Source organism: Crocodylus porosus, unplaced genomic scaffold (genome assembly GCF_001723895.1).
Source record: "Crocodylus porosus isolate Cpor-Errol unplaced genomic scaffold, CroPor_comp1, whole genome shotgun sequence".
NCBI lineage: Eukaryota > Metazoa > Chordata > Crocodylia > Crocodylidae > Crocodylus > Crocodylus porosus.
In genome coordinates, this window is record NW_017728906.1 from 135,849,832 (window position 1) to 135,857,195 (window position 7,364).

Genomic DNA, 7,364 nt, shown 5'->3' on the forward strand with positions numbered 1-7,364 from the left:
ATCAGGAGGCGCTACTTCACTGTTAGGGCGGCTAGGATCTGGAACCAACTTCCAAGAGAAGTGGTGCTGGCTCGGGGGTCTTGAAGAGGAGGCTGGATGTTGTGCGGGGTGTGAGCCGGGTTGTGGCTGTTGCCCCAGTGGGTTCTACCCCCTGATGTTAAGTTGCGAGAGGGAGAGGCGGACTCGCAGCGGTTCCAAAATACTTTCCTTTATTTAGATGATTTCTTACATGTGCACCACTGATGTAAAGGTGGCTGCGCAGGCAGTTACACTTGGGTTACACTTGGTTCAGTCCTGAACAAACGACAAAGAAAGTCTCTTATTTGCACAGCACCAGTGTGAATGTGGCTGCACAGGCAGATTCCATCCCGGTTCAGGTAAGAGACGAAAGGACAAAAACAACAAAACGCTGGATCTTGGTTCCGGTGGGGGAATCGAACATCCGTCCCGTTCCGATGGAACGGATGCAAGGCAAAACGACGGATCTCGGGTCAGGTGACGGGCAAAAACAATAAAGCGGTGGATCTCCCAAGAACTAAACAAACTGATTGGTAAACAGTTGCTCCAGAGACAGGAGAAGCCATGAGAAGCTGGCCAGGCCTACCCAGTGAGCGGTGGAAGCTCTGGCTTCTGCTCTAGCTAGATGACCAAGCGATGGATGCTCTGGCATCTGTGCGCTCTTTCTCCAGCATCCGCCCTGGGTGGAAAACTCCACCCCAGTCTTCATAGGCCAGATGACAAGCCCAACCTCAAACCCCGAATGGTCAAATTTTCCCACCAAAATGTTCGTGAGTTTTTCCCCAGGGGACGGTCTTTCCCCAGCACATGGCCAGGGGCTTTCCCAGATCGTGAGGAGAGAGAGTGCTTGGCAGCATCTGTTGCTAGGCAAAGCTGGCAGAGCCCAGCTGGAGCATGACAGATGTATACTTTGCTGGGGTTGTTTGACCCCAGTACTCTTTCCTGCCATGTCAGGGGGTCAGACTAGATGATCTACTCAGGTCCCTTCCGACCCTAGAAACTATGAAACTATGAGGGCAGGGGCAAGGGGTAGGGGCATTACAGATGTGGCCCACAATGTTGCCTGTGGGTCTTGGATTGTCCCCATGCACTGCCTGCAGTAGGTACAAGCTCTGCATGCAGTGCACAGAGCCCGTCTGTCACATACAGCACATGGCATGCAAGGTGGGAGCTGGCTGGTGCACTGCTTGCAGTGCCCAGAACCAGTCTGGGATTCATGGCTGGTTTGGATTGGGCCCAAGATCGGCCATGTGCACTGCGACCAGCTTTCAGTGTGGGTGCTACATGCAGTGCATGGATCTGGAGCTAGCACAGAACACAAGGCCAATCTGGGTACATGCTGCATGTGGAGCACTAAGCACTGGCTCCAATGTGTGGAGCCAGTCTGTGGGCCTAACCTGACTTTACTTAATGAGGCCAGATTAATTTGATACCCCTACTTTAGGGAGTCTAAGAGAGCCACATCTGGAGTTTAGGTTGATTAGTATAATTTTGGAAGTGCTCTAGTAAGACAATCTGTTCTGCTTGTAATTCTCCTGCACCTGAATTTAAATTTTATAAATGAAATAAATTTGTGATAATGCAGATTACAGATGAGTATGATAACGTTTCTGAACTCTGAATTAGTGAACTTAATATAGTATATTACAAGTTGTCAGGAAGTAAAAAAACCAACCCTGATCATAGTAAATCTTAGTCTTAAGTAGGGTTGGCGATCTGGTCGATTGACTTGTCAAATATTTTCAATTGACTGCATATTTTTTGACTGTTCAAAATGTATAGTAAGTTTACAAAATACATTTTTTGTAATTTTCTTGACATAAATAAGATTTTTTTATTGCTTTTGACACACTTCTAAATGGAAAAATTGTGCTTTTCCTATGTATTATTTGGACCTTGTCACGGAGCAGGCCCTAGGAGCGGCCGTGATCTCCCTAGCGCCCCCTACCATGCCAAGTTAACTGTTTAGCACCCTCAGTCTCGTCCACCACATCTTGGTGTTATATATCTTTTAAGGAAGGCTGCCTTACTGTTCCCTATGACACGGTGCTCTGTTCGTCCTGGCCCCTATCCTATGAGGGGTGAACCGGTGCGCCCCAGCCTTATGGGCTATGCGTGCCTCCAACCTCCCCTTTAGCACGCCCCAAGCCTCGCAGATGTACCGGATGTTGACTGGTCAGTTTACTCTCTGCGCCCTGACTGGTGCTCTGGCCTTGTCACTCAACCAGCGTCCTGGCTAACGCCCCTGGGCTTATCACACAACCAGCAGCCTTACTGGCACTCCCGAGCTTGTCATGCCACTTGTGCCCTCTTACCGGTTCCCTTGTATTCGCTAGCCTACCCAGGCCGGCTCACTATGCTTGCTACTTTAAGTTCCTTGCTAAGCTCGCCCTGCTGGGCTCCTCAATAAGTTTACCCCTGCTGGGGCTTCTCCCAGACAGGTAGTTCCCCACTAGGGTCTGTCTCACCACAGTCACCGCAGGTTCCCCCCTGGAGGGTTTGTCTCCGTGCTCCCCGCGTTTTCGCCCCAACTGGGCTTCTCCACAGTTATCACGCGCTTCCCCACGGGTGCTACCCTGCTGGGGTTTTGTCACCCGCCTCCCGCAGTAAGTTCCCCTCACTGGGGTCCCGTGCTCCTCGCGCTACCCGCCCTCTCTGGGGCCTGTCCCATGCTCCTCGTGCTACCCTCCCTCTCTGGGGGCTCATAAAATACCATCCCGCAGGGCCGGGGTCATCAGGAACCCCCACACTCTTGCTAGCCACCCCTACTGGGGTTGGGGGTCAGGACACCCCCCACACGCAGCACTCTCTACCGTGCTAATTATCCCGATAGCCACCCCCACTGCGGTTGGGGTCGGGACACCCCCAAACACAGCGCTCTCTACCATGTTGGGAGCACCCCTGCCTTACTGGGGAGCTCCTAATGAGGCCTCCTCCTTCCCCTACAGCCTCACCCAGTCCTCCAGTGTAATGATAACAAACTAGCAACATAAAGCCCTGAGCCAACCCGCTACAACCCAAAAGAAGCCGCCCAGCTATAACCTAAACTGTGCACCACCTAGGTGCTCCCTCACCTCTCTGCCAGGGTTCTCTTCACCCCCTCTCATCATTACACGAATGCTGAAGTGCTCTGGCTGCTCTGCTTAACTCTGTTCCGCTCAGCTCTGCTCTATGGCAGCAGAGCTCCTGCTCCTTGGGCTGCTAGAGGGGAACTAAGTCTGGTCATGGCCTGTCTGGTTATAAAGGCCAAGCCCTGCCCCCTCCTGGCCAGCTGACCCAATCCGTCGCCCTGACAACTGCCAGCTGTGCTGCCCTGTTAACAGACAGCTAAGCCCCTATTACTCACGCTAGTAGCAGGCACCCTCGTGCTCTGCTACAGACCTCTAGACAATTTCCTACAGTTTTTGATCCGATATTTGACTGGTCAGTTGAACAAACATTATTTGACTGCTCAAATAACCAACTTCATTCTTAAAACAAAGTGGTAAAACAATTTTAATTCAATTTTTGTGTAACATGAACTTCTGGATCTTAAAAAGAGGTCTTAAGCAATTTGCCAGTGAAGCTTTGTACATAACTCAGAAGTTATAGGAGTGTCAGTGATGTTTACACCAGATGTAAATTCTAAATTTAAGTAATTGTTTATATTTTGGTGTAAATATATTAAAATCCAGATAACCTTCTGTAAATATATTGACCTTAGCCAGGTTTTCCAGAGATGCTTATACACAAATATCACATATGTTTAGGAAACTCAAGGTCATATTCTACTCATATTGCTATTAACACAGGTAATGGTCTCATTTGGAATACAGTAAATACGGAAAAACAATCTATTGCTTTTCTAGCAAGGAACATCAGATTTTACATCTATTTTGCACATATAACCATACATTTATACTTATTTGAATTATTCATTCATCACATATGCAACTGTAATATCTGAATCCTTGTAGATATTAATAATACAAGCAAATCCTGCCAAAACAGAGATGAAACAGGCACTAAAATGCATGACTTTTTTCTACAGAAACTACAGGGAGTTTATTTTTCATGGACTTCATTGGAATATTACTTTCAGATGTTGTTGATTAAAGGCTACAAACCTTGTAAACTATTTTAAAGGTTTGTTAGCAAAGTGAATAAAGATATACTAGAATCACTGAGGGGTAACCAGTTCATAAGCCAAATTGCATAAATAATTACGTTGAAATTAATTATTTATGTTTTGATAACACAGATGAATTTTTAGAAAGAATCTCAAGCATTTGCTCTTGCTTTCATATATAAGCACAATTGGATAGATCTTCTGCTACTGTAAAAAGACTCCTGACTTCAGTTTATCTAGGCTAGCTTATCTCATTCTGATGATCCTCATTCAGATGTGCATATATGCCTTTAAATTCTGAAAGCAAATACCAGATTCACTGGTATTCTCTGGCTGCTTTATGCTGCCCTGGTGAGGCTGAACAGCTGTGAATCAAATATAATATAAAAGTGGTTTACAGCTGATTAGCACCATGGATAAAGCACAAAGTGACAGACTCTTCCAGTAGTTTTGGTCCAAGATATCATATGAGATCACTGCTAGCAGCAACTCTGCTTGACTACACTCACACCATTTTACAAAACATAGTAGTTAAGCATACCTGTTCTTATCATTGTTGTGACTGCTGTAAGGGTAAGGCAGTTTTAGAAAGTGAGATCTATGTCCCCACAAGCAGATATGAATCAGAATTAAGTCTTTAGATGTCAATGAATTTACACAAATATACATGAAAGGCAAAACTGGCCTGCACTTTGTTAATTAAATACTCATCATACATCAAAAGCAGATCATCAACTAGTGTAGGTTAGCATCACTCCATAAGATGAAGGAGCTAATTTGAGTTATTGCAGTGGATGATCTGATTTCATTTATTTATTTTCACTATTTAGTAAAAAATTCTTAAATAGCCATTGGAAAAAGGACTGGAAGCCAAACCTACCTCTTCCTGGTGAGCGTGCTGACAGGCTACATATTAGGCCAGGAAAAATGGAACATGTGCAACAGGAGAGAATGAATCTGGAGGGCCTGTACCCTATTGAAGGTATCTTTTGAGATTTCCTAGCAGATCGGGCCCAGTGAGGCAGGTAGGAAAAGGAACATCTAGTTTCTAGATCCCTGCTGACTTGGGGATGAGTTCCACACTTCTGCCAAAACTAAGGCACTTCTGGATAGGCCCAAAAGCTTAGATATAGGTGTGTATGGAGCTTGAATATCAGCACCTTAGGGACTTACAGGGTGCATCCAGTCTACAATGACACGGCTTACATTAAGTCTTGTGATCACAGATTGGGAAAGACAGATCAGGAAATTCACCAGTGCTGGGAGCTGTGTAATAGAAAACTAGGGTTGGAAGGAACCTCAGGAGGTCGTCTAGTCCAACCCCCTGCTCAAAGTAGGACCATCCCCAACTATTTCAACCCTGTCAAGGCTTTGTCTAACTGGGTCTTGTCTCCAATTTATCCACAACCTTTCTGTAGTGGGGGCCCCAAAACTGGACACAGTACTCCAGATGTGGCCTCACCAATGCTAAATAGAGGGGAATAATCACTTGCCTTTATCTGCTTCCAACAAGCCTACTAATGCAGCCCAGTAGGCTGTTAGCTTTCTTCACAACAAGGGTAGAATAAGCTAAGTAATGATATCCAGCTTATTGTCCACTGGAACCACCAGATCCTTTTCTGCAGAGCTGCTACTTAGCCATTTGGTCCCCAGCTTGTGCATGGGATTGTTCTACCATAAATGCAAGACTTTGCACCTCTTCTTGCAGAACTTCATTAGACTTGTTTTGGTCCAATTCTCCAACTTGTCAAGGTCTCCCTGAATCCTAGCCCTACCTTCCAATGTATCTACTACTCCCCCCAGCTTGGTGTCATCTGTAAATTTCCTGAGGGTACATTACATCCCATTTTCCAGATCACTGATGAAGATATTAAACAGAATTGGCCCCAGGACAGACCCCTGGGGCACTCTACTTTATACCAGCTGCCAACTAGACATCAAGCCATTGAACCTGGTGCTCCAGCCACCTTTTCTGTCCAGCTTACATTCATCCAACCTTTAGCTTCTTTAGTACCTATTCATAACAAAGTTCTTTTTGTGCTTGAAACTGTTGAAACCCACTTTAAAAGTAGGGGGAGGGAGAAAGCAAAACAAGAGAGCAAGGTAAGATTCTCACTTCTCAGGTCATCCAAATGAGTAAGAACAGAGTCTACGGTCTCTGTGGACATTAGCCACAGCTGTGCATCAACAGTTACTGAGTTATACTCTATAGTTCTGAAGCTAATTATAAGTCTAGCATCTAAAGGAGAGGTTGCCTTAACCTTTATGTCTATAATATGTTTGAACCCTTATCTTCTTTTATGCTGTACTGGGATTCTAACCTCTTCTATGCCTTTAGACAGTTTTACCAGGGTCTGATGAGGTGTCAGTCTTTGTCAACATGGAAATCAGATAGTTCTTGACATTGGGGTTTTCTCATTGATTAGATTGTCATGGTGTGTTATCAGGCTAAATGCTGCCTTTTGGTCACTGTCCTTTTCTTGTGTGGAAAGTGACCTTTGTGAATAATTGCATGCCCCAGATGTGTCAAAATGTGAAGAAGGCAGCTATTTTAAGTAGTAAAACTTTTGAAAACTATTTGCCTCTTATAACTTACATAGAATTTATGAAAATAAAAATGTCCACAATAACTGTTTTTACCAATTTGTCTTTAAAAGGGAATGTAAGGTGCATTTATAGTTCTAATGATATTTTGTGATCTGCTTCAGCTATTTCATTAGGTGTCCCATATTGCTCTTTCTCAGTGTAGGGGGAGCTCGGACCCCCAGCAGATCCACAGATTCATTCAGAGAAGCTCTAACAGTAGCTTTCAGCTACTTTAGCTCCTTATCTCTAGTGCTAGCTGTCTCAGCTGCTAGCAGACAGTTTGGGATTGAGAGTATGGTCAGAGGTAGAAAGGTAAGAAAGGTTTATTGACTTAACAAAAACACAACTACGCATAGTATACTAAGACAGATAATGACAGACAATAATAATTCACATCAGCAACTTATTGGCAGTCCCTTCTGATGCCTGATATATGACTAGTTTCTCTTTCCACAAAATTCAGCGAAGTCAGGCGTGCCCAATCAGTGCAGTCTGAGAGGTACCAGGAAGGACCCTGGTATTTAATCCTTGGACTCCTCGAGATCCATGGGCCAACTGATCCAGGTCAACACTAATTAATCCCTTTCACAGAGCTGTATCTTCCTTCTGAATGATTTCCAGATGTGCCAGTCCATTTATAATTTTTGAGCTG